General features: G+C 37.7%; 1 pseudogene; it reads left to right on the top strand.

Moving 5' to 3' along the window:
* The first annotated feature begins 1,955 nt into the window (after positions 1–1,955).
* Positions 1,956–4,967, top strand: LOC116866369 (annotated as a pseudogene).
* Positions 4,968–8,013: the final 3,046 nt, after the last annotated feature.

Genomic DNA, 8,013 nt, shown 5'->3' with positions numbered 1-8,013 from the left:
AACCCATGTGATGTTCAATAACTGAATGATAACAGAATACTTGTTTTATTTTTCACATTAGTAGGAAAGATTCTTACATTTGACTTTTAGGAATAATATTCCTGCAGATTTTTGGTAGCACTTTATTAGATAAAGATGTTCCCATTGACTCCTAAATTGCTTTTTAAATAAATAGGTGCTGTATTTTTCAAATGCACCTATTTTTTTCTCCATCATATGATCTTTGAGGTACTAGATCCATGTTTTATATTGAATTGGTAATTTTTTAAAAAATGCATTATATGGGGCGCCTGGGTGGCTCAGTGGGTTGAAACCTCTGCCTTCGGCTCAGGTCATGATCTCAGGGTCCTGGGATCAAGCCCCAAGACCGGCTCTCTGCTCAGCGGGGAGCCTGCTTCCCCCACCCCCCACCCTGTGTCTGCCTCTCTGCCTACTTGTGATCTCTGTCTGTCAAATAAATAAGTAAATAAATAAATAAAAATGCATTATAGAAACCTCACATTCTTGAAATAAACATTTTTGGTATTTTTTACTACGTTTTACTATATTGGGTTGAATTTGATTTCCGCTTTCTTTTTATTTCTTCATGTTTTTTAAAGGTGAGATTTAACTATAATTTAATTTTTATACCTTACCTAATTCCCGTTTATTCTATATTAGATTCATAAAATGAGTAAGGTCATTTTCCATGATTTTTTTTTTTTTTTTTTATTTGACAGACAGATCATAAGTAGGCAGAGAGGCAGGCAGAGAGAGACAGGAGGAGGAGGCAGGCAGAGAGAGACAGGAGGAGGAGGCAGGCTCCCTGCTGAGCAGAGAGCCCGATGCGGGACTCGATCCCAGGACCCTGAGATCATGACCTGAGCCGAAGGCAGAGGCTTTAACCACTGAGCCACCCAGGCGCCCCATGATTTTTTTGTTTCGAAAATAATTTGCTAGTATAAGGATTACTAACAACTTTGTCATTGTTTCTTTAGATTTTTATTTGAGAGAGTGAGAGAGAGAGCATGAGGTGGGGGAGGGACAGAGGGAGAAGCAGACTCCCCGCTGAGCAGGGAGCCCAATGTGGGACTGGATCCCAGGACCCTGGGATCATGACCTGAGCTAAAGGCAGGCACTTAACTGACTTAGCCACCCATACACCCATGGGTTATTAATAACTTTAACATCCGTTAAAACTTATGAGTGCAATGATCTGGATCTACTGCTTATTTTAGAGAAAGCCTCTTGTTTTGTTTTTTTTTTTCCTCCCCTATCCCCAACCAATACAGTTTTTTAATGGCTGCTGGTCTATTCAATTTTTCTACTTATTAAATCAATTTTAGTAACTTATTTTTTTTAATAAAATTGCCCATTTTATCTATCTTTTCAAACATTGGCACAGAGTTACTTGTACTATTCTCTTGTGATTAAAAAAAACCTCTGTGTTCTATTACCATCTTGTCCCCTGAGATTGCTAATACTGTTTATTTTTACCCTCTTTCTGTTTATTACTATTATTTTTTCCCCTAAATTTTGTTAGAGGAACCCATGCTTAAGGCTGTAACACATGTAATTTTCTAGCAATAATAATTATTTCATAAATGAACACATGTCCTAATATACAGCAGTGATGAAGGAGGAGAAGTTTTCTGGAACTGTTGGAAAATATGGACTTTCCCTTAAGAGATAGATACGAGAAGAGGTGTCCCTGTTTCTTCCAAGCATTTTGGGGCCCAGACTTGTGGCTCCAAACTGCTCTAATCCTAGTCATACCTCCCAATAAGGCACAAAAACAATATCAGAAAGATTTTATTTAGCTACTAGATTAAAATCAATAATCTTATCTCTGAACTCTCAGATAAATGATTTTTAAAAATCCTGTTTAAGTCACTCTGAGAAAGGTTTTTGCTTATTTAAACTCTAACTGTTGCACCTGTATTATTTCTTCCATATAGTTGCCTACATACCATAACATGTACTCAGAAGTTGGTTAGTAAATGTTTTGCATGGGAATGAAGCAAGCCACTGTCTTTCCTCCTCCTTAACTCCTTCATATTTGTAAGTTCTCCATCAATGTCCCTTAGGACCACTGCCTATTCTCCTTGCCCAGTGACACCACTATAGGTGGCCATTGGCAATCTCTAATTTGGCTGATGGCAGACTCCCAGAACTAGACTCCTTGAGTAGCCACCCTCCTTCATGTTATACACTCCACAGTTAGACAAATTGTCCTAAACTGCAAACCTCTGTTTGCCACTTTTCTGCTTATAATCCTTTAAAGACTGAATTATCAGGGAATTGGGTTGCAAATAAGAGCAACCAACTGTGGCCAAGAATATGTTACAGAAAAAGTCTTCTCTGATTGAGCGATAGGACCCTAGCTTTCCAGGGTTTGGGGGAAGGAATATCTCCCTACCTTCCCTTTGGGAATTCTACCAAAGGGAAGGATGTTCATATAAAACATTGTCAGGGGCATGTGGGTGTCCATTAAGTGTCCATCTCCTGATTTGGGCTCAGGTCATGGTCTCAGAGTAATGTAATTGGGCCCTTCATTAGACTCTACACTCTGCGGGGAGTCTGTTTGAGATTCTTTCCCTCTCCCTCTTGCTTGCCCATGCTTGCTCTCTTTCTCTAAAATCAATCAATCAATCTTTAAGAGACTGTCAAAATGACAAGTGAAAATTGACCGTGGTTCTCAAATTCTCCAGTCCAAACTGAACAACATGGATTATAAAAGAAATACATTGAGTTGCCCATGTTTTTCTTTCTCTGGAAATCTCCCTTGGCTAACTCTCCTTCACCCTCCAGTTCTCAGCTTAATATCTACTTCCTCCACTGGAAGCTTTCCCTTTGTCCTCATGTCCAAGTTGGAGGTCTTATGTTCTTGTAGAATAAATTGTACCTGAAATGTCTTATTATTTTATATATAATTCTAAATCTCCTTCACTGGACTTCATACTGTCTTCTATTTCTGCCTTGCACATAAAATGATGCATAACACAACTAGACATTCACTAAACATGTATTGAATAAATAAATAATGTATGTGCAAGCATTCAAGGCAATGACTAGAAAATACTATTCAGTAATGCCATCTTTCTCCCTTTTCTTTTTCTCTTTCCTAAGGTACAGTTGAAACTGAGATCTGTTGCCAACCTGAACTTAAACTCTGATGTACTAAAGGTGAACCTGGGGTTGGAACTTTGATATGCTTTTAAACTGACTACTCTCTTTCTACAATAATTACTTCACCCCAGTAATGCCTCTTGGGATTGCATTTTTCCATCTAACCAGAAACCGTGGATGTGAGCTCTGGGGTAGATCTAGGATGCTTGATATTTTACATAGCATGGTAGCCTTTATTCTTTGGAATTAGAGCTGTTTCTTATGTGCCAGTGGAGGCTCATGCCGACCACGTGGAGTTCCTTGACTATACCATCTTGATCCCAACATGTCTTGCATAATAAATTTATAAAAAGTTGATCTTTTTTCATCTTACTTGGTGATAGTTTAAGTTTTTTAACTTTCTACATAAAATAAATCAATTTGGATATTTCTGAGTCAAAAGCTATTATTTTCAAAATAGAACTTCACTCTGTAACATTGAAATGCATCATCTATTTATTCAGCCAATCTTCCTTTAATTGGCGTATATTGGGTACCTATGAGGTTTCAGGCACTGGAATAGGTGTAAATAGTACTAAGGTAAATCACATTCAGCTTCTTCCTTGAGGGAGACAGACACCTAAACCATTCATTCTAAAATAAGCAAACAAAACAATGAATAAAATGGAAGCCCTGAAGAGAGGTATCCCTGGGTAAAGGCCATAGCAGTACCACTGTCCCTGATAGCCGAAGAGTGGTAAGGAATAAGAGTCTAATTGAAACACTAAGTCTTCTGATGATTCTTAAGTTTGCCAGTGCAATAGAGGGCAGCTGTGGAGAATTAATTAAAACAAGTATCAGTTGTATTCTACACATGGGATCAGACTACAGTTGTGAAAGCTTTTACTTAGAGGTATCTAGAAAACAATATACATTTAAAATCATATTAACTGTGGACATGATATCTAAAATAATTCAGTTGCTGCAGATACTACTTATGAGCCAATAGGCAATAAGTTGAGGAGTTATGCAAGAGTTTCCCGAGAATGACTCAAGATCCATGCTTTCTTTATTAAAAAAAAATGGTATAAAAATAGAAAAGGATGGCTTGTGTTAATACATATACAGTGTTAATAAGATAATAACTTGTAGGGTAGGAAGCATTTTTTTCCCTTTAAAAAATTTTTTTTTTAATTGAAGTATAATGGCATACCGAAATGTGTGTTCCCCGGTCTGCTAGTCTCAACGTCCCACCCTTGCTCACGCAGCTTTGTCATGGCCTCAGACAACATGCACAGCAAAAGCCTACCCTAGACCTTGAGACACCTCTGTGGTGGATGGCACCTTCAAGGAGGTGAAGCTTTCTGACTACAGAGGTAAATACTTTGGTCCTCTTTTTCTATCCACTGAGCATCACCTCTTGTCTGTCCCATGGAGATCATTTTCAGAGAACATGCTGAGGATTTTGGCAAGCTAGGCTGGTAGCTGCTGGGCTCTCTGACTACTCTTAGTTCACCCACCTCGCTTGGATTAACAAGCCTGATCCTCTTGAGAAGGAAGGAGGCTTTGACCCCCTGAACATGCCCCTGCCTGCCAATGTAACCAGAAGCTTGTCCCAAGGTTGTGGTGTGCTGAAGGAAGATGAAGGCATTGCCTACAGGGGCCTGTTTATCATCCATGGCAAGGGTGCACTTCACCAATCATTGTCAATGATTTGCTTCTGGGTGCTCCATGGACACAGCTCTGCAGCTGGTCCAAGACTTCCAACCCACAAATGAGCATGGGGAAATCTGTTCTACTGGATACAAGCCAGGCTTGTATCCAGTAGCACGATAAAGCCCACTATGGATGACAGCAAGGAATACTCTAAACACAAGTAGGCTGACAGGTGGAAATCTTGGGCTCTAGACCCCCACCTGTGCTCTTACATGGATACCTCATGCTGGCTCAGGGAAGGCTGTACCTGCCCCTTCAATCCCTAACACTGGGAGGCTAAGAGCAAGGCCTTCTCATTCTCCCAGCTGGGAACTGGTGAGCGGTGGCCCCTTCCTTACAGCCCACCTAGCTGGGCACAGGCCTAGAGGTGACCAATAAAAAATTAGGACAAGCGTGATAGATAGATAGACAAACAGACAGATGGATGATAGACAGATAATGAACATGTAGAGTGATATTAGTTTTGGGTGTACAGTGTAACCATTCAGCAATTCTATATATGTCTCAGTGCTCAAGAAAAGTGTACTCTTAATCCCTTTATCTATTTCACCCAGCCCCCTACTCACTTCCCCTCTGGCAAACACCAGTTTATTCTAATTTTAAAAGACTATTTTCTTTTGCCTTTCTCTCTTTTTCTGATTGTTTGTTCATTTGTTTTGTTTCTTTTTTTTTTTTTAATTTATTTATTTGAGAGAGAGAGAGAGATCACAAGTAGGCAGGGAGGCAGGCAGAGAGAGAGGGGGAAGCAGGCTCCCTGTTGAGCAGAGAGCCCGATGCGGGGCTCGATCCCAGGACCCTGAGATCATGACCTGGGCTGAAGGCAGAGGCTTAACCCACTGAGCCACCCAGGCGCCCCTGTTTTGTTTCTTAAATTCCACATGAGTGAAATCATATGGTGTTTGCTTTCTCTGACTGACTGATTACACTTAACATTAGTAATAAATATGTTATACACACAACACCCCACATCTTTATCCATTCATATATAGATGGACACTTGGGTGGCTTCCATATCTTGGTTATTGTAAATGATGCTTCAATAAACATAGGGGCACACATATGTTTTCAAATTTGTGTTTACATTTTCTTTGTGTAAATACCCAGTAGTGGAATTACTGGATCACATGGCAATTCTATTCTTAATTTTTAGCAGAAACTCCATAGTATTTTCCTTAGTGGCTGTACAATTTCCATTCCCACCAATAGTGCACAAGAGTTCCTTTTCTTCCGTGTCCTTGCAAACACTTGTAATTTCTTGTCTTTTTGATTCTAGTCATTCTGACAAGTATAAGGTGATCTCTTGTGGTTTTGATTTGCATTTCCCTGGTGATGAATGACGTTGACCATATTTTCATGTGTCTGTTGGCCATCTAGATGTCTTCTTTGGAAAAATGTCTGTTCAGATCCTCTGCCCATTTTTTAATTGAATTGTTATTTTTGGTGTTGAGTTGTGTAAGTTCTTTAGTTTGAATATCAATCCCTTATCAGATAAATCATTTGCATATATCCTCTTTCATTCAGTAGGTTGTCTTTTTATTTTGACAGTCCCCTTTGCATAGAAATTAATTTTTATTTATTATTGATGTTTTTAGAAAGCAATTAGAATGTACCAGCTTTGAGTTGAAGCCCCAAGAAACATTAAAAGCTTTTGCTCAGTTTTCTTGCAGATTCTTTGATCTGAAATGAAAAGCACTTGACCTGGGTATTTGAGGGACTAGAATGAGAAACAAGTTCTCGAATCCAATTTAGGTGTAAAAGAGAACTTTCCCAGACAACCTAGAGACCTCTAAGCATGAAATAAATATATTGCTCGTTGCTTTAAAATTTTGGAAATTTAGAGATAGTTTTACAACATATGTCAACAGAAACATGGCAAATACAGTTATCTCACTGCCTCTCAAAACTATATTTGCATGAGGATGATGAAAAGAAAGAAATTAAGCTGGTGCTTTCTCAGTGCTAGATACTGTTTTAGATACATAACATAATTATCTTATTAATAGTATAGCTTACTGATTAAAATTTCAGTTCATTACCCAGCTTCATCACTTACTATCTGTGTGTCCTTGGGAAAGCTAACAATATTTCAGTGCCTAGTTTCCCTCTTGATAAGTAAAAAAATAATAACAGAATCTATATCATTGCCTCTTTTATGTTTTATATGAGATTTAAGAGAAAGAAAAATAATTGCTTACTGCATAATAATTATTCACCAAATGTTAGCTAGTATTTTCTTAATACTCTTTGTCATAGGCCAATGAAGCAAGTTTCATTGAAGTTTTAAAGATTAAAAGTTGAAGATTGGTAATAATAACTATTCTTGCATGGTTTTAAACTCAGGTTTACTTTATTATAAATTCCATACTTTTTGCATGAACTTGTGAGTTAGAAATCTTTTTATCCTACAGATTCTACATTTAATAAAATCTCTTAAGGCTTTCTTCTTTAAGTCAGGTTGCTTTTGGATAAATGTATCTAATTATATCAATATGCTCTAAAATATGTGGAAAAAACTAATTAAAATGAGGAACAATTCCTATAAGAAAACGTAAGAGGAAAAATATTTAATCTGAAGAGAAAAAGAGAAGGGGAAATGTAGATTCTCTTTCTGATTATATAAAGCATTTTAAGAAGTTTTGTGTTTTTTTTAAACATACAGAGGTAAAGAATGTCATAAACCCCAATAGATTCATAACCCAATTTTAATAACTGATAATATTTTCAAAACATTTTTAAATTCAGAAGCTAATCACAAGATATTATAAGTTAATTCTATTTTTCCAGGGATATAAAAAAGTAACTGAATTGTCTATTGCTGTATAGCAAACTGCCCCAAATCTTAGTGGCTCAAAACAACACAATTATTATCTTAAAATTTCTCTGTTTCTAGAAGCTAACACAGCTTAGCTGAGTGACTCTCCTGAAGATTTCTCTTGATGTTTTAATCATGCTATATGTTGTGTTCTCATCCAAAAGCTCAAGTGGGAGAAAATTTACTTCCAAACTCAGTAATGTAGTTCGTAAGATTCAGTTCCTCACAGGATTTAATTTTTGATGGCTTGTTGGCAGGAGATCCTTGACTGCTGTTGGCAGGATTTAGATCCTTAATATTTGTTGGCCAGAGAACTTCTTCTTTTCCTTTCCATGTGTTCTCTGCATAGGGCAGCTCACCATGTGGCAAATGGCTTCCCTTAGAACAAATGAGTGTGA

This window comes from Lontra canadensis, unplaced genomic scaffold (genome assembly GCF_010015895.1).
Source record: "Lontra canadensis isolate GAN:19392208 unplaced genomic scaffold, GSC_riverotter_1.0 scaffold9, whole genome shotgun sequence".
NCBI lineage: Eukaryota > Metazoa > Chordata > Mammalia > Carnivora > Mustelidae > Lontra > Lontra canadensis.
This window is presented reverse-complemented; position numbering and strand designations above follow the sequence as displayed.